This window comes from Apodemus sylvaticus, chromosome 7 (genome assembly GCF_947179515.1).
Source record: "Apodemus sylvaticus chromosome 7, mApoSyl1.1, whole genome shotgun sequence".
NCBI lineage: Eukaryota > Metazoa > Chordata > Mammalia > Rodentia > Muridae > Apodemus > Apodemus sylvaticus.
Genome location: NC_067478.1, coordinates 26,662,214 through 26,685,647, shown reverse-complemented (window position 1 = coordinate 26,685,647; position 23,434 = coordinate 26,662,214). Strand labels below are relative to the sequence as shown.

Sequence of the window (23,434 nt, the reverse complement as noted above, 5' to 3'; positions counted from 1 at the left end):
TGTGCTGTTAAGTCTAGGAATGCTTTAAAAAGATCTTACAGTTTTATGATTTATATTTACTATCAAAATAATATTTTAAATTAACTTTTAAATAAAGTATGAGTTTGGGGTTTCAAGCCTTTGATTTGTTTTTGTCTGGGGATATCCACATTTACAGATACCATTTGTTTAAAAAAGTGTACATTATTTTCAAGAGAATTAAATCATTTATTGAGTACACACGATAACGGATGATTCACAGCTTCATTCCCATCTGCTCTTTTATCTGATACCATTATTCAGTTTTGATATTGTATAGGATGTGCCAACAATCATTTTATAACCAAATTGTGACCTTGCTTGGATGACCCTTTCAATGGTGAACAGAAACTGGCAGTTTAACAGCACCAAAGTTTTTGAAAACAATGGCTTTTCTACCCAAGCAACCATAAATAAATTCCAAATGGACCTTGGCACCACCCTGAAGGAATTCTCACTTCACACTATTAAGGAAGTTTACCAAGATGGCTTCAGAGTAGACTAACTTTATGCAGCACATTAAAAAAAAAGGACATATTTATTCAGCGTCATGATCAGATTATATTACATTTAGCAATCAACAGCATGGGTGAAAAAGGTCTACAGTGGAACCTTTTGTTGGAATGCTTTACCCTTTCCATAGAACAGAAACTAAAATCACAATTAGTCACAAATACAGTCCTGGAGTTTTTGCCCACACACATGAGTACTGTCTAAACCATGTTTTCTTGTAGCAGCTGGTCCCTGCCGCCACTGTGCTTGGCTGAGTTCACAAATCTGTTGTAACCTGTAGCTTCTCTGTCACTTTTCTGCCTCTCCTCTCCTGCTAAGCTTTGTTCTCTGGCTGTATGTAATTAGAACCTGCCACAGCTGCTGCTGCTGCTGCTGCTGCTGCTGGAGCCTCCACAGCCACCTTGGTTTTATAGTTTAGCAAAGTCTTGGCCTCCACCACCATAAGGGCCAGAGCTCCTGACTCCAAAGTTTCCTTTTCTCATCGGTCCAAAATTTGAAGGCCGATTGTTGTAGTTGCCAAAATCATTGTAGCTTCCATCGCCTCCAAAACTGCTTCCGTCATTGCTGAATCCATTATAGCCATCCCCACTGCCACCATATCCACCACCACCACGGCTGCCACCAAAGCCACCACGACCACTGAAGTTCCCTCCTCGACCAGAACTGTCATTGCCACCAAAACCACCTCCTCGACCACCAGCAATGTTTCTGGAACCACTGCGACTTCTCTGGCTGGGTGAAGCACTACCATCTCTTGCTTCAGCAGGGCCTTTCTTACCTCACAGTTGTGGCCATTCACAGTACAGTATTTCTGAATTGCAATCTTATCCACAGAGTCAGGGTCATCAGAGGTGACAAAAGCAAAGCCCCCCTTTTCCCACTGCCTCTGTCAGCGATAATTTCTATAACTTTCCATACTGCTCAAAATAATCTTGAAAGTGATTAAAGTCTTCTTTAATACCACTAACAAAAATCTTTTTCACAGTTAAGTGGGCACCTGGTCTCTGAGAATCTTCTCTTGACACAGCTCTCTTAGGTTCCACAGCTCTTCCATCCACCTTGTGTGGTCTTGCATTCACAGCAGCATCCACTTCCTCCACAGTGGCGCATGTGACAAAGCCAAAACCTCTGGATCTCTTGGTGTTTGGATCTCTCATTACCACTCAGTCGGTTAGTGCTCCTCATTGTGCTCCTTGGGAGACTCTGATGTAGACATGACGTCAGGGTGATGAGAGCCTTCATTGATGCTTCCTCGGCAGCGTCAAAGAGCAGAAAGGAATAAGATACTGAGCATGCCCAGTATGTTTCTGGTACATTGATTTGCTTTTGCATTTTCATAAAAATGACATATTTTCAGATACTTATTTTCCAAACTGTTCATTAGTGTACAGAGACACAGGGTTCATTATATGTCATGTCTAGTTTATGCTCTGTTCTTACTCATGCATCTGTCTCCTATCCCTTATCTCTCCCAAAGTATTTCTCTTCTGTTTTCATCACACACACACACACACACACACACACACACACACAACATGCATACACACATACATGCACATATGCATACACATGCGCACACCACACTCATGCATGTGTATACACACATAAATGTATGTGTACACACATATATATACAAACACACATGTACACACCACACATATGTGTGCATACACATATAAGCATATGTTCACACACATACATACACATGCATATACATACACATATGTACACAAATCTTCTATTGCTCCTTTCCCCTTTAGAATGCCCCCTTTTTAGCCCCACTTCTATTTTTATTATCTGTCTGTCTGTCTGTTATCTATCTAAATTGAAGTTAGATTCTGATTATGGAAGAAAGCATGATATTTATGTTTCTGATCTGGCTTATCTTGCTAACATGATAATCTCAAGTCTCATCCATTTGTGTGAATGTCACAATTGTATTCCTTTTGTGGGTGAACAAAATTCCATTGTGTGTCTGTGTTATCTTTTTCTTTGTCCACTCATCTTTAGATGGCCGTCTAGGCAGACTCCAGGTCTCAGTTATGTGACTAGTGAGGCATGAAGCATGGGTATGGAAGTTCTCTGTGGTCTGCGGACCCAGTGGGATAACTGGGTCTTATGGGAGTTCTGCATTTAGTTTTCAGTTTTTTGAGAACATCTTTTTCTTTGATGGCTACATGTTGATTTTACCAGCCACATTTGATGGTCCCTCTTTCTTCACATTCTCACCAGTAACTTTATCATTTATTTTCTTGATAACAGCCATTCTGACTGATTCTAACCAGAGTAAGATGGCTCAACAAGTAGTTCTCATTTCCGTTTCCATGATAGAGCTGAACACCTTCCCCAAATATTTTTGGTATTCTTTTTATTTTTTCAAGAACTTTCTATTCAACTCAGTAGCCTATTTATTGGATAGATAGCTTGCTTCTTTGGGGTTTATTTTTTGGAATTCTGTATTGATTCTAAATATCAATTCCCCATTAGATGAATAGCTGGCAATATTTTCTCCAGTTCTGTACGCTGTCTCTCCACTTTGCTGATTGTTTTGTTGGTTCCTGCAATCCCACTTGTCGGTTGTGGGATGCTGTGCTGGGCTATTGGAGTTCTTTTTTTGGAAAGCAACCCTCTCTCCTCAATACCTACATCCTGAGAAAATTTCCTCTAGCTATCTCAGGCCTTCTATTAGATCATCATGTTACATCAATTTGGGATTGATTTCTGTGTGGGGTGGGTGAGAGATATATAAACTAGTTTCATTCTTTTTCATGTGGGTATCCAGCTTTTCCAGCACTGTTGATGGAAGAGACTAGTTTTTCTCTGATGCCTCTTTTCTTTTTCAGTTAAAAAAAAAAGACTAGGTGTCTTAGCTGTATGGCTTTATTGGTGGGTCTTCTGTCTTGTTCCATTGGCCTATGTGTCTGTATCTCTGACAGTCCCACACATATTTTGTTAGTGTGGGTTGTATAATTTGTGATATTATGGTATCTCTAGCATAGTTTAGGACTGCTTTGGTTGTTTAGGGATTTTGGTGTCCCTTTTAATTTTAGAAGGTTTTTTTTTTTTTTTTTTTTTTGTCTTGTAAAGGATGCTGTTGAAATTTTGATGGTGATTGTATTCAATCTGTAGATAATTTCAGCATTTGGTAGTTTTTTATAATATTCTGTCAATGAATGAATCTGGGAGCTCTTTCTGTCTTCTGCTGTCTTCTTTCATTTGTTTCTTTGAACTCTTACGTAGCTGAGGATGATCTTGAACTCCTGATCTTCCTGCCTTTACCTCCCAAGTGTTGTGTTATAGGCATGTATCATCAGGTCCAAACCCAATATTACATCACAGCAAATATATGTACAAATAGTGTGTACATATGTGTGTACATATACATATGTATGCATGTGTGTGTACATATACATATGTATGCATGTGTATGTGTGTATATATTCATATGTATGCATGTGTATGTAGACTTGAGGTTGATGTTGTGTGTCTCTCTTGAGCACTTTCCACTTTTATTTGTATTACATCCCATGATTCATATATGTTGAACCATCCTTGTACCTACCCATGGTCTGGGGCAAACTAGATCTTTCCTTAAGATCTCAATGTGTTGTTGAATGTAATTTGAATACACTAAACCTTCTCTCACTGTCTACCAGACAGAAAATACAAAGCTCTAGCAAATATTGAAAAATAGTTCCTGCATCCTGGTCACTGATCCACTCATAATCATCTGTTATTCTTAAAATTAAATTGTAAAACCAACCATCTCCATTCACACTTGTAAAAGTGATAAAGGGAAGGAGCACAGAACACACACATATACTGGCTCTCATACATCCTGTGTAATATTTAGTAAGGCAGGAGGAAGCGTGTACAGCTCTTTCAGTCCCTGTGTCTATGATGGACAGATGTGACAGATATACTTGAGTCCTTCTCCTGCCTTATGTGTCTCACTTGCCCTTAGGAAACCTTGGCTGACATATTTTTTGGTAGGTTGACTGAACCTTCATTTCTGAAGGTCTTGATTCTTTAGTGTTTCTGCCTTGTGTGTGTTGGGGTGTGTGTGTGTGTGTTGGAAATGGGGATATGGGCATCTACTACAGCAGTACATTAATTAAAATGTTTCTTTTAAAATTACATTTATTTATTGGCTGTGTATGTATATGTATGCATGTGTCATAGTGCATGCGTGGAGGTCAGAGGATAAATTGTGGAACTCTATTCTCTCTTTCTACCATGTGGAGTTTGGGGTACAAAGTCAGGTCATCAGGATTGGTGCCTTGACCTGCTCAGCTGTTTTCCTGGGATTTTTGTTTCAAGGCCAGTTTATGGACCATGTTTATGAAGTCCAGTCTGACTCCATGTTTATGAAGTTCAAGTCACAGGCCTGAACCAGTCTTCCAAGTGCTGTCACTCCTGGAATCTGATACCATGCCTGCCTTCTATAATTTTTTTAATATTGAACATGGAAATACTAAGGGATGATCCAAGGAAATCATCTATGTTTTTGACATAATCCCACTCACTTCAACTGAGTGTCAGAAACCTGGCTTTCCTTGGTGAGTTGGGACTAATTATTCTGGGTCGTACAGTTTCATCTCCTTTGCTTGTTCATTTGAGGAAGCCAGCTGACCACTGCTATTTGTCTCAACCTTCAGCTCAGCAGAACCACATTAATCAATAATGAAGTATTTGTGTGTTCTCAGCAACCGAAATCTCCAGGCCCATAGAATTCAAAGTCCTAGAGACAGGATTTAAAAGTATATTCATTTATTTCAGATACAACAGTGAAAAGAGCCATTCTCACTTTCAATTTTGGATTCCCAAATCGATGCATTCCGGCACCATCGATTGATCAACATCACAAACGTTGTTTTGCACCTAGTGGCAGAAATGACCTTCCTTGGTATTGTCTCCCATCTGTTTCTGGAACAGAGTCCCCAGCAGTTCACCTCATGGTTCTTTTGTAGAGGGATAGGTCATGACATATCATGGGTATATACTTATTGCTGCTCTTGAAGTGAATAGCTTCTTGGTCAGAAATGATGTGTATTGGATATTATGATGATTGCAAGACATTTGCAATTCTGTTGAATTCTGTTGACAGCAGTTCAAGAAGAACTCAGAGAAGACAAACTCTCATCCAGGATATATTCCTGGTCTAGTGAGGACATGTTCTCTCTTCTTTTGTGATGAAGTGGATGCACTATAATGCATTTGCAGTGAGCAGTTAGCTAGGGAGACCCAGGGAATTGTGCTGGTCCAGGACTCATGGCTGTGTCCTACTGTGGGCAAGCCAGGCGCTTGGTGAAGGGGAGGCCATGTTTTTGAGGCTGTGTTTAACTGTGTCCTTGCCATGATACCCATCTTCTGCATGTCCTAAGATGGCTTGTATCCTGTGTATATCGTGAAGAACTTCTCAACAGAGGCCCTCCATTAGTGAGCATTATAGCTCACTGGGACATAGACATCTATCATCTTTTAGTGAGTGCCACCTGGAACATTGCCATCTGTCACTTCTGTGTCACTCGTAGAGGCGTAGTCTCACACCCTTCACAGAATTTAAATTTTTAAAAACTATTATTTCTAAAATTCTTTTTTTATGACATGGTCTCCTTTGCTGTGACTCTGGCCCTCAGTGTTACAGATGTTGAATGTTTCACTTTGTGCTGAAAACAAGTTTTCCTAGTTGTTTCCATTGTTAACGTCCCCACTTTCCTTGCTTGTTTGCATCACTTAGTTCCTGCCAACCTGTGTTCATGTTTCTTTATTTTCTCTCCTGTCATTCCCCGCCATCGGGCTCATTCAGTGAATTTTTAATGCTATACATTCACATGGTTTTTTCTGGTTCTAAAATTTCTCCATTTTAAGATTTTTTTAAATTTATTTATTTATTTATTTATTTATTTATTTATTTATTTATTTTACTATATCAGCTGGGAATGTCTGCACCTTTTTATTCTAAGAGGTCTGTGCCTCATGGGGAGTGTTTGTAAAAGCTCTTTATGCCCTTAACCCCTCCTCAGTCTGGATCATCTCAGAGTTTCCCTCTGTGGAATGTGTTTCCTCTGAGAATTGATCGCACTGTCCTGATCCTTTGAATATCAAGTACTTTTAAATTGAATTTTAGGCATTTCGAGCTTTCCATTATAAATCTTTTGGTCTCCTTATCTTCCATGGGGAACATTTATTTATTTTATTAGCAGGTAATCAGCCTCATTAGGTTCAAAGTTTTCTCTTGACATTTGCAAGAGGTGGTTGCAATGAAAACCTACCTTCTGAAGCCTTTGCTTTGGCCCTGTGTGCCAGCTTCTTGTGGGTAGCACTCCAGGATAGGACAATGGACAACATTTTAACCCAGGTCTCTCAGACTTTACGAAGCTGTTCTGCGCATGCTCCGCTGAAGCACACCCCTGGAAGGACGAGCACAGCCCATTCTCCGGCTCTCTCCTTGCTACGATCTCCACACTTTTTAGTGTCCAGGAATCATTCCCACAGGTTCTTCACTCAATTTTCCAGAAGTATTTTTAAGATCCTGGTATGGGCCACAGGATTGCTGTTGGATCTAAATCAAAGGACAAAAGAGTAAAAATCTAGGAAGCTCCTCTCTTGGGATGCATCGCTCCGTGTCTCTTCTCTCTGATCTACCTACCACTGCTTACCTTTTGAGTCTATGAGTAGTTTCTGTTTGTGTCTGAGTTCTCCACTGCAAGCGGGGGTGGGGGTAGGGTGGGGGTGGAGTGGGAAGTTGAGGTGGGTTATTCCATTTCCTCTGGCACTGGACTCTGCAGACAATGAGGTTTTCAGCGGTGTTTCTAGGTGTGCTGCCTGGGAAGCGGACAGCTTGCTCGTGTTTTTGTACCAGTGAGTAAGTCACACTGGTGATGGAGAAGCCTCACTAGGTGTAGGATGGGATAAGAGAGCGTCTACCTCAGTGAAGTGTGGCTGGGAGTTTATTCCTTTATCACTGATGAACAAACATCCATTTATTTTTTGAACATACTGTTGCTTTCTGTTTGCTGCCAAACACATTGGAAACAGATTTTTTTTTTTTTTTTTTTTTTGCCTAAAACATGATGTCTGCTGCTGGTATTTAAATGGCAGTTGGTGCTTGGAATTGCCAAGAGCTGTTGTAGGATTAGAGGAGTTTCTGTTGTAGTTGTTGTTGGGTTCCTGAATGAAAACTGGAACTCCTTAGGCAGCCAAATAATGGCCTTTCTTCCTTATGGGAACAAATAGAACCTATAATTTGAGTCAGACCTCTCTGTTTTCAGATCAGATAGGAGACCACTGTACCCAATTTTGGAACATTTGTTAGATCATTCTGTGGTAGGTGGGTAGGTGGGGAGACACACCCTTTCCTTTCTCTATTTAGAGAGACTTTATTAAGAAACCTTGTTTCATCTTTTTTTTTTAAAGATTTATTTATTTATTATATGTAAGTACACTGTAGCTGTCTTCAGACATACCAGAAGAGGGCATCAGGTCTCTTACGGATGGTTGTGAACACCATGTGGTTGCTGGGATTTGAACTCAGGACCTTTAGAAGAGCAGTCAGTGCTCTTAACCACTGAGACATCGCTCCATCCTCTTATTTCATCTTTTGATATGTGTAGTTTATATAGAAAGGATTTTTTTTAAAATTGCAGACTCAAATTTTGCTCTACAGCAATAATGAATTACAGAGACCCTTGTACCTTAGAGTCCCAGAGAAGGCAACAGGGTTGTAGCTGGAGCTTGTCTTGAACTCACAAGTTTTGCTCAGTAGACGTTATACAAAAGGTCACGGTATTCAGGCCCCTCTTTCTCCTGGCCCAGTTTCTGGGGACTCTGGGGACTGAGTTGTAGTTTGCAGGCAACTCCTTGGCTCCTGGCTTTGGTTCCTGGAGGAGAAATGTCATAGCTGAGGTCAAGGCTTCTTCGATCAGGGAATATTTTTGCAATTTAGGGAAATGGCTGGAGAGAATAAATGTTGTAGCAGGCTATTTCTTGCATCTTGTGTTTGACAGAATTAAAAGACATGTAAAGCCCTTTGGCCAGTCTTTGTTACTAAGGGTTTTAAAAATGTTCATTTTATTCTAATTAAAAATAACCAGAGTCGCATTTAGCCCAGGAAGAGAGGTGGCCTCCAGGCTGCTGGGTCCTGAAGTATTGGGCATATTCAACCTTTGCAAATATTGCATGCCCTTCTAGGGGGTTCCTCCTGGGCAACAATTTCTAGCAGTAATCACTATGGTGATCTCAGTTTAAAGAAGAATCATAATGAGTATTCAGAGGAGGAAGTTTAAGAAAAATTTGCATTTTGCCCACAAAGTAGCTTGCTACTTACAGACCTGTGACAGCACGGGTGGAGTCCGTCTGCACAATTTCATTTATAGATTACATTTCCACCTTCTCTTAAGGCCAGAGTGCCAGCCAACTGGGCCATGACCGGAAGGGTTTCTACAGTTGTCTAGATCAGAAGGAACCAGGGACTAGTATCTGAGTTAAAGTCAGATCAGCATGGGCCATGTGTGATTGTGTGAAAGGCAGCCTCAACAGGCAACGACGGAAGGAAGGTGTTCCAGGAATAAATGGCTTGGTTCTGGGTGGTCCTCAACTGGGGAACTCAAAGTTTACACTCATTAGTTTGGGTAGAGTGTGTTAGGGTGAGCATAGGGGACTGATATAGACAGAATGTCAGGTTGCAGTAAAGGTTTAGGACATAGTCACTGGAAGGGTCTCTTCAACACTTATTTCCGACATTTGTACACATTTTTATCGTTCTTTCTTTTTGCCATAGAAGTGACTATAGAATTCATCATAAAGAAACAGTCCTCAGTTTTTAAAATTCCACTTAACTGCTTTATTTTAAAATATTTTTTATTATACTATTAAATGTGTTAAAGGATACACAAAGCAGAAAACACAACTTCAAATGACATGGAAAAGAATTGGGGAAAAATGAAAATGTTCCAGGCCTTGGAGCCCCCAGGGCAGCTGCTTCCGGCATTTTAGTGAGTTGTCCCGAAATTTTGGTGAATGTCCTTGCAGTCTTTTCACACAAAGCAACAATTCCCCTTCCTGCCAGATTCTGTTTAGAGTCACTGGTTTTCAAATGTACCAGGAGGGCCTACCTGAAACTGTTGTCCTTGCATTGTTAATGTATCAGAGCAGCATGGGGCTCTGTCCTTGATTGCTGATGGGCTGGTGAAGGCCTGAGAGGCAAGCCTGAGGAAGATCAGAAAAGAACACATGACACCAGGTGAAAGGGAAGGCCCAGGGCACCAAAGAGACAAAGACCCCTGGCCATCTCAGGAGTTGCAGTTTGAGAAGTCATCAGGGAAGGTCGTACCTGGAAGGGAGTGTTTGAATGGATACTTGGGGTAGTGAGAGAACATATAGGCAACTGGAGGAATAGAAAATATCAAATGCAAACGTCCTGAGGAGAGAGAGTCAAAGAGGTCAGTGCATCTGGAGCAGGGCTTCAGAAGATGAGGTCAGCTGAGGTGGCTTTGACTTGTACTGTGGGCAGGAGGAGACAGCCAGAGGAGGCAAGTGATAGAGGCAGAATTTCTCTTCAAGTCTGGTTTGCTCATGGAACCACGTTGCTTGTCAGAGGGTTGAACAGTTGAATTAGAAAATGGTGCATTCTGACCAGTGTTTCACGAGGTGCTGGCAGCAGTATGGGGGGGGCATGGGGCTGGAGCAGGCACAGTCTTTGAAATCATGTTAAACTGGTAATCATTTACACTGCCTATATATGCTTTGAAGTTGACCTTGTGAGCTGTCTAGGTGAGCCACGATAGCTGGTTGAATGCTCCAGGTAAGCTGGCCACACCTTCTGTAGCAAGAAGCATATTCTGGAGGATTCGGAGGAGTCTCCAGTTATGTCTAAAGGTTATTGGATGTGCTCTGCAGTGGTCCAACATTATTTTGTCAATGTCTGTGGCGGGTTTCATCCTGGGCAGCATCTGATACCATTTAGACAAAAGACCTGGGAGAGCAAAGCCCAGAACGATCTAATTAAAGTGTGAAGCTCTGCTGCCCATGCTGGCGTAAGGAGACTGAGTTTTAAATCAATGTCATCACAGTCGCTCGGTGGGGGAAGCATGACTCTCCGAGCATCTTCTGCACTAAGAACTTATTATGATGATGGGTCTAAAAAATACACATGAGTTGTGCACATCCGAGGATAACAAGAACCCCAAACCATGACAAGTCCAATGAACTGTTTAATTGGAAAGGATTTTACCGGAGATGACTGCTGCTGCCCTGCTGCCTCTCTGGCTGTGATGGGAGGCCACAGAGTGTCGGTCATCACCAACATGCCCACAACCCAATGGCAGAATAGAAATGTAAATTGTGCTAGAATTAAAGAGGAAAGACTCAAGAAACAAAAACACTTAGATGAGTATGGCCTCCAGAGTCTTCCACGGCTAGCAGGCGCTGAGTGTCTGCTTTGACATCCGCCCTGTCCACTGGCAATCCGTGAAGGAGGCTGCTATGGTGGAGTCACAGGGATGGGTGTGAGGGTCCTGCCAATGCAGTGATGGACAGTGTCAGAGCAATGGGAGGCTAATCCCTCACTGGGGGCAAGGTCCTGCTAACCACGCCTTCTCCCTGTTGCTCCACTGACCATTGTCCTGTCAGGGACCTGGTAGAGGGGATACTCTGGAGGAGGGAGGGAGGGAGGAAGGGATAGATAGAGAGATAGATAGAGAGATAGATAGAGAGATAGATAGAGATAGATGTTCAGACAGAGAGGCAATACTAACATGGCTTCACTGGGTATAATGATGTCTGTTTTTAGTTTAATTTTTTCTGCCCCTAGTCTTTGCCCTTTCTTCCCTAACCCTCCTGTCCCAGCTACAAGAACCAAATTAAGGTCCCTTCCTCAATAAAATTAATGCTTTGGAAAGACTAATGTGGAAAACGGACTTGACAAGACAAAAGACACACAAGTACCAGCACTAGAAATGGCTAGAATTAGACTAGGGCATGGCTTTGGGATAGGCAAGATTAATTACTTAATATCAGTTAGTTAATTTTATTATCATAGAAGAATTAGAATAATTTTGCAGCAGCAAAGTCATCTACATATATCAAATATTGATATATACTCTGTTTTTTCCTATGATAGTGTAGAAGGTAAGATATGTTTATACTGTGCCTTCTCTTTGCCCTGTCTACAACAGTGTATCTTTTTTCAGCTGTTTAGTGCTCAGCGGGTGACTCACGCTTTGCTGATCCTTTCTTCACAGACATTTAATTTATTTCTACTATTTTGTTATTACAAACAAGTGCCATTGGTTGACATTTCTTCTTGATGAATTCTGAACTCCAAAAGGCGATGCTCATTCTGTTATTTATAACACAAAATATAGCCCTGGATGTGTGTGTGTGTGTGTGTGTGTGTGTGTGTGTGTGTGTGTAGTCAGCCATGATGAACATGGAAGGTGAGGTGACAAGGCATGGTAAGACCATCATCTGTTCCGCCACCCAACTCTGAAACCTACATCCTCAACTTCCGACTTCTGTCTTCATTAAGTAAATGTTCCATCTTCTGTTTGTACCATCTACCCCTCAGGAAAGACTGTTGGGCCTCCCGTTTCTGGCCACATCTCACATTCTGACCATGCCACCTGCTAAGAGACATGAATCTTAAAATCCTGGAAGACAGACAGTAGCTGTCTGCAGTGCCAAGTCATATAAGGGGCGTACATACTCAAAGGCTTCCAGTTAGTCACCTAGCCTGGGAATCAAGGCCTAAGAGTTGAGACTCAAACTCAGACAGCCTGAACTCAGCCTGTAGATGTCACGTGCCAGATGTCATGTACTATGTGATCCTGGGCAAGTGAATCTGTCTTTCCTTCTCTTAAATAGAGGTATTGATATTATTTCTTCTGTTTTAGTCCTTTTGAGCATCTATAACAAGAGTCAAGGTAGCTTAACAATAGAAATCTACTTTCACTGTTCTGGAGGTTGGGAAGCCTCCAGATTTAAGCAGATTTGCTAACTGGTGAAGGCCTGTCCTCTAGTGTGACACAGTATGGCAGGCCAGTTCTCCAGAGCCTTCTTTGGTGTTCTTCCTTCAGAGTCTCTGTCTCCTAATATTGTCCTCTTGGTGGGTGCTGGGGAGACAGCACAAAATTTAGACCATTACACTTCAGTGTTATTAAAAGCACCAATGAGTACACACACACACACACACACACACACACACACACGGGCGTTTAGAGAAGCTGTCACCTGTAGGCTGGGACACTGACTTTCCTCTCCCATGTTGCATTTGCTTTGTTTCCTGGGAGTGAACTCATAGTCCTGGTAAGTTTTTAATACAGACAGTAAAAAGCCATGGGCAGTAAATGCCTTCAGTCTCCAAGTTGAAGAAGGGACCCGTGCCAGGTGACAGCGCACACCATCCCTTTCTGTGTTCTCAGAATGACTCATGCTTAGCTCTGTCGGTGGAATTAAAACAGCTTCCAGAAATAGCTATGGGCATTCCTGGCTGGTTCTCCACGGTCTCTCATGTGGTACCCATCGTTTCAATGGAGAGGAGAGGGCTGCCTTAGAGAAATGGTGCGGGTAGATATGAGTGGCGTTTATGTGATGCCTTGTAGACTTTACTGAGATGAGCCATCTTAAGCTCTTGCTTAATTAAGACTCCTAGGCTTGCCCAGAGAAATTGAGCACTAGACTTAGGGTTGGATCTGTGTATCACTAGTAGTCCCATATTTCTCTCCCAGGCAAGCAATAAGAGCCTAGCTAGCTCTGCCCGCTTAAAGATGGCTGCCTGGGTGTGCTAATGAAGCCTCTCACTAGACGGCAGGGATGAACTCTACGGCCGACCCTGGGTATCCCAGTGACAATGACAGCAAAACCTTCACAGCCTACAGGACTTTCCTAAGTGTGGAAACTCATTGTACTTTCTTTTTTTTTTTTTTCTTATTTTTTTTAATGACGTTTATTTTGTATGTTTTTTAAAAAAAGATTTATTTACTATATGTAAGAATACTGTAGTTGTCTTCAGACACCCCAGAAGAGGGCATCAGATCTCATTATGGATGGTTGTGAGCCACCATGTGGTTTCTGGGATTTGAACTCAGGACCTTTGGAAGAACTGTCAGTGCTCTTACCCATTGAGTCATCTCTTCAGTCCTCATGGTCTTTTCAATACCGCTGAGGCAAATGCAATGCTCTCAGTTTTGTGCCACCAGGAAACTGTCACACTGGCAAAGCTGTGGGGCATTTGCAGAATGGTTAAAATCGTAAGCTCAGGGTTAGATCTGGCTTTGGATTATGACATTGACTTATTGGCTATATATCATTGGAGCAGCTACTCCACCTCCCCAAAGCTGATCCGTCTCATCAGCTAGATGGGTGATAATGGAACACACTTTGAAAGGTTTTTCTAAGTTTAAATGAGAAGATGAATGGAAAGCAATTAGTATAGCCCTGGTACCTGGGACATACCGCCCACTAAAAAAGCGCTTTGGCATTCAGGGTGACCCTAGGAGTGGCCATTACTGGTTCTATTTTTATTTTGAACATGAGAAAACTGAAACACTGAGAAACCAGGCAAGGTCATGTGGATGGTAAGTGGGAGAGGTGAATGGGCCTGGGGTCCAACAGATTTGGGAGGGACTGGAACATGGCACTGGGATATATGCCTTGTGTGAGTTGAGCCTTTTTCTATAATGAATTGGGAGTCAGATCCAAATAATGTATGATATAAAATTGTAGGATTAGAAGAGTACATTAAAAACAATGGAAATGAAATGATAACCTAAGACCTGACAGAGCAGCTCTTCATAGCACTGAGGCAGACTGTAGTGTGGAGCGCCCCTTCTGAATTTCCAGGCTCTGTGTTCTGGAACAAACAGTTGGATCAGCATATAGATAGTGGTAGAAATAAAGATAGCTTATTGAGGGAGTAACTTCTAAGGGCTGAAGGAGCACAGAGAGCTGGGACAGGCAGAAGATCAGGGGCCTTGGGTCAGATCATGGTCTCCCCTTTCCTGGCTCATTTGCATAGCACCCACATTCCCCCACATGTAGACATGGTGGACCTTTCTTCTGTATGCTCTGGCCCTTCCATGTAGCCTTTTGGTGTTGGTGTTGGTGTTGGTGTTGGGGTGGGTGTATCTATGAGATTAAACATTTTTCTCTTACTGGTTTCTTTCACTTGTTAATCTTGATACCTCTCTCTCCCTACGCTTTGTCCTCATAACTTCCCTCTGAAAGCTCTAGTCTCAGAAATATTTTGGAGAGCTTAAGAATGATGCTCAGACTCTTACACTTTGTCATGCTGGTGAAGGGCACAGTAATCCACCTGAAAGGGACCATAAAACTCCCTCACTATCTGATCCAATGGTTGGAGAGGAGGTGTTAGATCCTTTGTGGTAGGAGTTGGCTGGAATGTATGTGCTACAAGGATTTTACTTTTTTAAATGCCTCGTACTAGAAGGCATATGTTTTTAGAAGCGTAGATATAAAAGCTAAGAAAGAGTTAGAAAGATTATGCCAATCAATGGTCTCCCAGGGACAAGATTGCCCCAGGAGACTGATCCCTGTATAACTTGCTCCTGGATTGTTAAAAAACAACAACATCATCATCAACAAAACCACCACCACCACCAACACAACAACTACAGCAACATACTGCTAATGGCTCTGTATTGAGAATGTAGCAAACCATAAAAGAACAATTTTATGAAGGGAACAGTGGCAGGATAGATTACAAGGTGGGCAAGGTAAAGCTGTAGTAATGGAACAGATACTATAGCAACAGGGTCAAGAGAAAAGTAGTGAATGAAACCAAAACAATTGTAGTTATTGAAATGGGGCTTATCACTGTCTTTCAGGGGGTGTCCTTTGATGGGTTTCTGACTGAGGAGTTTTTAGAGCTTTTAGCAGCTCTGTCTTTAAGGTGTTCCCGAGGCTAGGCAGGCTGAGATAGGCAACGCTTTAGCTTTACCTTTACTCTCATCACGTTCTTTAAGTCTAAGTGTGGTAAGCTGTTATCCTCGCAAGCTGTCAGTCACGTCAAAAGCTCCTTGACAGGGCTCATCTGTCAGCGTTTATTTTGCTTTTACAGTTTAAATAAGTGTTCTAGAAAGCCACATGCTACAGATTTTATCTGGATGATGGAGTTACGGATGCGGAAGTGCTCCTAACCTTCAGGTGAGGACTGTCAATGTTATGTTTTGTTACTGGGCTATGCAGGGGGGCAGTTCCCAAGGCTGGAGGGGTAACAATAAGTTTGATGGCTTTGGGGAATTCTCATTAATAATTGATTGCTTCACAAGATAATTTAGTAAGGAGTCCTGGGCTATTGATGAAGGCACAGGATGAAACCCTGTTTTGGCTATTTGTCATCACTGTGGTGGGACTTTTATCAGGTAACCTTGGATAGCATCAGTCTTTGGAGCTGAAGGGCAGCTCCTTGTTCTTCGGGACCACAAAGAAAAGGATTTTGTTCCAGTGCTCTGGTTCCCATAGTTGTGACAAGCATGGCTCCTTTAGAATCTTCTTCTGCCTGGCATTTCTCTGGTGGGTGGGTTGCTAATCTCTCTGGAAAACGTACCCTCCCAGAGTTAAGGTTATTGGTTCAGCCCAGTCTCATCTCTGTAATTATTTTCCCCAGGACCTCTTGGCATTTTCTACTTAATTTGTGCTGTGTAGAGAGAATATCTGGTGTGTTGCATAGATGCATCACCTGTCAATTAAAAAAAGCCTATGGCCTATAGGAAAGGGTAGAATAGGAGGTGGGACATCCGGGAGGCAGACAGAATTCTGGGATAGAGCTGGGCATAGGGAAGATGTGACAAGACAGATGCATGGTTCTTGAGTATAGGCAATCAACCCACATGGCACAATGTAGGTTAAAATAAATGTGTTATTTTAAGTTATGATCTTGTCAGAGAAGAGCTTAGCTATATGGCCAAGATATTTGTAAAGACATTTTGAGTCTGAGTCTTACATCTGGAAGCACAGGACTAGGAAGAAGAACCAGACCAAAGTTCTATGATGCTGTTAGGAACCCCCAACACTAAATGTAAAAGTTACCTTGGTGTGTCTGCAGACCCACAGCCTCTTTCTCTAGTGTCCTCCCACTGTATGGAGAGGACTGACTGAGGAAATAAGTGCTCAGACATAATGTGACCTTAAGAAAAATGTTAACAACCATCAATCATGGTAAACTTCAGCTTGCGTGCACCATTATTAACTTTTACTTCTTGTGTCTCTTCATGACCTATGTGGACTTTTGTAAAATGCTGAACTTTTTAATATAGAAATAAGCTTTAAATATAAGAAAGGGAAATTTTGTTCTCATATTTTAATATTTCCATTTTGGAATAACCTTTGACTTTAGTGCAAAACTACCATCTTAAATCCTTTCTCATCTGAAAGTATTTTTAAATTTAATTATTATCAGATATGTATGCTATATAACTTTTATATGCTTTATTATCTTGATTAAAATATTTTAAATTATATATACGCATATATATATATTTTTTTTCATTGATGATGGAGGATGTATACATTACTGTGGCCTTCCATGGAGGCCATAAGAGAGCGTTGGATCCCCTACACCTCGACTTAGAGGGGATTCATAGTTTCCCAGCATGGGTGCTAAAAACTGAACCCCAGTTCTCTTCCAGAGCAGTACATGCCCTTAACTGCTGAGCCATCTCTCTAAAGCCTGTTTTGATTTTCTTGTCTTATTTTTTCTTTTCTTTTCTTTTTTCTTCTCCTCCCCCCCCCCCCAGACAGGGTTTCTCTGTGTAGCTCTAGCTGTCCTGGAACTCACTCTGTAGACCAGGCTGGCCTTGAACTCAGAAATCCACCTGCCTCTGCCTCCCAAGTGCTAGGATTAAAGGCATGTACCACCACCACCCAGTGTCTTATTTTTTTCTTAAAACCATTTAACAAAGATATATATTTCAAAGAAAACCATCAAAGATATGACTGAATGAAAGAATACATGGATATTGCATTTTAAATATCTATCAGTTATAAACATATGCAAAAACTTGTAAATAGTCTGGAGATATCCCTGTTTTTCTCTGACTAAGAAATTTAAATCCAATTTGGAAGAGATTTATGTTTTGTTATCACAGGTATTATAAACTGTCTTTGTTAAAGGACTGACCTCTCACTTAGACCTGCCAAGGGAAGAGAAAGCACAAGGCAATATACTGGTCTTTCATGGCCTTTACTTGGGGGTTACATTGTTAATGTGCAGACAAGGAGAAGGTAGACTGTTAGCTTACATCTGTGATCACTTTGACTCCATAAATAGCAAAATTCTCAGGACATATCATTCCTCATCTGAAGATCACTATTCATGAGGGCAGTGCCTTATCCTGTAGAGGGGCAACCCTGTCCTGGGAGCCAGTTGAGGGTTCCCCCTTCCATTCCTTGGGGCATTGACTATTCATTCACCTTTCACCAGGCCTCTGAGTCTTTACATACTACACTGGCCATGTCGGGTGTTTGGTGAGGCCAAGAGTCTAGTGTTTGCATTTGATACAGGTCGGAATCTCTGAGGCTTATTAGAGGGGGCCTTTGATGTATGGGCCCTGGTCGTGGTACCTATAAGAACAGATAAAACCATCTGGAATCTTTCTCTCCTTTTCTTTACCTCTTTCTGTCATCCTTCAGATCTGGGTTGTTGAGTATCACGTGCTCAGCAGCTGAGTCTGGGGAGTCTGATACCCCATCTGTTGCTTCTAAGCTCTTCTATGGACACCAGGGGATGACCGGCTAATGGGATTCTGGCTCTGAACAGTCAGATGAGAGATCAAGGTTGGCGAATTTCCTCAAAGCCTCAATTATTCTATTGAGACACTGGCCAAGGTTTTCCCTCTTTTCTGAGTAATCTTCCTGATCTTATTATAATTAGGAGGCTCCTTAGTGTAGTGTACCTTTTCAGTACTGCAACAAGACTCTCCACTACTCTGTTGCTGTGAAGAGATACCATGATCACAGCAGTTCTTATAAAAGAAAGCATTTATTGGAGCTCACTTATAGTTTTGGGGGTTTAGTCCATTATTAGCATGGCAGGAAGCATTGTAGCACAGTCAGGCATGGTGCTGGAGAAGGAGCTGAGAGTCCTACATCCACATACATCCACATGCCAAGGACCAGCCTTGGCAAGGAGCAGGGTTCTGAGAGAAGCCAAATCGTGGATCTAAGCTGATGACCTGTGTTCTGCTTGATCTACCTTTTCCAGTCTCCTTATCTCTATGCTCTGCATTCTCTCTGGAGATCTCTGTCTATGCTCTGCTTGCTTACTATTATGAGATCTCTCTGTTCATGTCCTGCTTGCTTGTGTCAGTTCTCCAAGCAGTTCTCTTTTTTTATCCTAAAAAAAATTCTCTGGATAGCTCATCTCCTGAGGACACAGGTCCAGGCTTTGATTTTCCATATCAATCCAGGCATTTTCTCCAGGTTTCCTTTTGATTATCTTATGAGTCAGCATCCTGAGACCCCAGCCCTTTGATTCTTTGGAAACAGCAAGCATGCATTTTTTCTTTAACATTGCAAAAGACTTCAGAGATCGGTTTGCCTTTGTTAAGCACAGATGATAAGCTAGTTGGCTGGGACCCAGTCCTGAAATTACCATTTTTACCACATCTGGGCCTAACCTTGCTGTGTCCCAGGCTAACCTTGAACTCAGGATCTGTCCTAGGCTGACCTTGAATTACAGATTCTGTCTGCCTTTGTATTTTTCTGACAAGCTGGCTCACAGTGATCTTTGCTCCCTTAGATTCAAGAAGCCCCTCATAATCCCTATTGCATCCTTATATTTGCATAGTTGGGAAACTACACATATTTTGAACTCATATATTTAGAGTTCTTTCCCACAGCCTTAAGGGCTGTCCTGAAGTTCATAGCATCTACTATTTTCCTGAGACATTAGCCGCATCTTCAGCTCCTGGACTCTGCTGTCTCTAATCCTCATGGAGTCATTAACATGTACAGGAAAGACATTGCTCTGAGGAATGTGAAATATGTACATTATTATACAAATAAGCCTTATACCCACAGCAGCCATTGATACTCTTGGAAGCTCACACCAGAGCCCTGTCCTTATGGGCAGGAGCCATGTCACTCTGTCCCTACCAGGGCTACACTGGGCTCAGCATCCAGATCCACAGGCAGCAGGGAAAGAGAAAGCCCCCGGGCCTGGTTCCACTTTTGAAACCTCGAAGTCCATGCCCAGCGATACACTTCAACAAAGCTATGGCACCTAATCCTTCTCAAGTTGTGCCACTCCCTGACAACTAAGCAGTCAAATATATGAGCCTACGAGGCCATTTCTACTGAAACCACCACAGAAAGCATCTTGGAATCCTTTCAGGTATGGTTTTAAACTACCTGTGGGCTGGGGAGATGGCTCAGTCAGTAAAGTGTTCATCTTACAAGCATGAGAACCTTAATCCAATACCCAGACCCACATTCAAAAAGCTGGATATGCAATCATACAAGAACACACATGGTATGCACTCACTGATAAGTCGATATTAGCCCAGAAGCTCGGAATACCCAAGATACAACTCACAGACCACATGAAGCTCAAGAAGAAGGAAGACCAAAGTATGGATACTCTGGTCTTTCTTAGAAGGGGGAGCAAAATACCCACAGGAGGTGATACAGAGACAAAGTGTGAATCAGAGACTGAAGGAAAGACCATCCAGACACTACCCCACCTGGGGATCTATCCCATATACAGTTACCAAACCCTGACACTATTGTAGATGCCAACAAGTGCTTGCTGACAGGAGCCTGATATAGCTGTCTCCTGAGAGGCTCTGACAGTGCATACAGAGGGGGACACTCTTAGCCAACCATTGAACTGAGCACAGGGACCCCAATGGAGGAGCTTGAGAAAGGACCCAAGGACCCAAGGAGCTGAAGGAACTCGCAGCCCCATAGGGGGAACAACAATATCAACTACCCAGGACCCTTAGAGCACCCAGGGACTAAACCACCAACTAAAGAGTACACATGGAGGGACCCATGGCTCCAACTACATATGCAGCAGAGGATGGCCTTGTCGAACATCAAAGGGAGGAGAGTCCCTTAGTTTTGAGAAGGCTAGATGTCACAGTATAGGGGAATGCCAGGACAGGGAAGCAGGAGTGGGTGGATTGGTGAACAGGGGGTAGGGGGATGGGTTAGGGTTTTTTTTTTTTTTTTTTTTTTTTTTTGGTCAGGGAAACCAGGAAAGGGGACAACATTTGAAATGTAAGTAAAGAATATATCTAATAAAAAAAAGAGCTGGGTATGATGACTTGTAATCCCAGAGCCAGGAAGGGTAACAGGCAGATCCCTGTCTTTCATGCCAGGCAAAGGCCAGCTCCAGGCCAGTGAGCAACCTTGTCTCAAAAAAACCAACTAACCAAACCAAAAAAGACACCTGAAGAACGACACCTAAGGTTGGCCCTCTGGTATTTACACACATGTGCTTCTGCACCTACATGCACCTATGCACATGCAAACACAGGAATATGCATAAATAGATACAAGGCAAAACTTCCATCATAGACTAACTAGATACCCATATGTTGAAGAATGAACTAGATCCCTGTATCTGATCCTACACAGAAAAATTGTGAAGGACTGGGAACACTGTTAGGGAGGAAAGATTTCAAGATATAGTCATAGGTGGGGACTTTCTGAATAGAATTCTAGATGTTCAGAAAACAATGTTAACAATAAGCAAATAGTACTCATTAATAGGATTCATTAAATTACAAGGCTTTGGTATAGCAGAGAAAACAATTAAGTAAAGAGACAGCTCACAGAATGGAAGACAAATATTTGCTTAGTTATGCATATAATAGGATTAATATCTAGAATATACAACGAACCAAAAGAAATTAAGCAAGAAGTCCAGAAATCCTATTAATAAATGGGTTCACAAATGATGATTTACACATGGCCAATAAACATGAAAAATGTTCAACTTCACTAGCCGTCAGTGAAATGCAATAAAATCTTACCCAAGTCAGAATGGTAGATATTTATTTATTTATCTATCTATTGAGACAGGGTTTCTCTGGCTTGGCTGTCCTGGAATTCACTCTGCACACCAGGCTGGCCTCTGCCTCTGCCTCCTGAGGGGTGGGGTTAAAGGCACATGTCAGAATGATAGTCTTTAAGGAAACACAGCAAGAAACACTGATGATCTGGACGAAAGGGCCTTCTGCACTACTGGTGAGGAATGTAAACCAACGCTACAGAAGTCAGTTTGGTTTCCCAAAAAGCCCACATAAGTCTCCCATATGCCAACTGCGGGTATTGCTGGAAGCCTCCTGGCCTGGGATGGGCTAAAGTGGGACTCAATGTCAAATGAAGGTCAAAAGACTGATGATCGCCTCCCCTTTAACTCTTTCAGACTATTTTGTGCTAATGGGACTTTCGGGGAGTGGGGGGCTAGAAAAGGGGAAATCATTTGAAATGTAAATAAAATATTATATCGAATAAAAAAAGAAAAAAACTTAACTCTTTATTACTTATGCTTAAATAAACACTAATATATGACGATTATTAGCACATGCTGTTTAGCAGTGGGAAAGCACTGGATTTTATGCTAGTATGCCTTTTTCTGGCCAGGCAGCCCATCACTGGCCAGGCTGATTAACTCTTAGTGAACCAGAGAGGAAGAAAGGAAAAGAATTAAGATGCTGTATACAGACAGATATGCACAGACATATATACATTCATACACCCACACTCTGGCTGCATCCGACTGTCTGTTTCAACCAATTCCACAAGTATTCACACATGCTTACATATGTTCACATATACCTACATACGAACATATAAACAAACAGACATGTAAGTATATATACATTTGGATGGATGGATGGATGGATGGATGGTTGGGGCAGAGCCCTCTAAAGTCACCAAAGCACACCATTTTTATTTCTTTTCTCTGGCTTTTTATATAGCTTCTTAGACAAAAGTTCTTTAGAAAATTACCCCATAGATACAATGTTACACAAAATGGGAGTTAGAGAAGAACATCAGTAACAAGTTCAAATCAGTGTTTCATTAACTATGCTCATTATAAGTTCAAAGCAGCAGTTTCACATGGCCTTGATTTATCATAGTGCACACCTGTGGCTTTATCCTTGGACCTAACTGTTTTTCCTTAAACACAAATTTGTCCCAAGTGTCTCTTTTTAGTGTGATTATGAAAGCTCATTGTATTTATTATGCAGTCTTTACTTACTATTATGAGGAGTGGGCACATTCTATTATTGATTCTAACTTTATTACGTCTTTCTAGAAAAACAAGTAAGCCCATCTCTTAAAACTTTCTTCCTAAAATTATTTGAATCAAATTAGAAATTCTACAAAATGATTAATTCATCTAAATAGCATGAACTCATGAAAGTTTGTCTTTTTGTTGATCTGTAGAAAATCTGCTCAATAATGGGCTAATACCTATTATATTAATTTAATAAAGACAGGAAAGGTATATCAGCTTCAAGAAGCCATCCTGAGAGGAAGTTTCTTTGGGACCACGCCTCAGAGCTCACCCATCTTAGTGCATGAAAAGGTGGGCCACCTCCAGGAAGGTGACCTGCTCTCCTTAGCCTTATCCAGGAATGCTCCTGACATTGAAGTTTCTTTTGTATTTAAATACAAAATAAAAAAAACAAATGTTGTACTTGGCCATTGACTGGCCAAAATCCTCTGACTTCAGAAGAGTTATCTGGATCAGCCCATCTGTACACTATCTACATCTTATGGTGAGCTCACCTGGAATTGTAGCCACATCTGCAAAATTTCCTCCACAGAAAATTTCCTGGTTTAGTGTGTGATCGAATAACCAGGAGATAAGAATCCAGGTGAAGGGTGTCTATAAAATTCTGCTTACCACAGCAAATAAATAGAT

The 23,434-nt window shown here is 41.7% G+C and overlaps 1 pseudogene; it reads right to left on the bottom strand.

Annotated features, from left to right (window-relative positions):
• Positions 1–872: 872 nt before the first annotated feature.
• On the bottom strand, positions 873–2,797 carry LOC127689647 (heterogeneous nuclear ribonucleoprotein A1-like 3; annotated as a pseudogene).
• Positions 2,798–23,434: the final 20,637 nt, after the last annotated feature.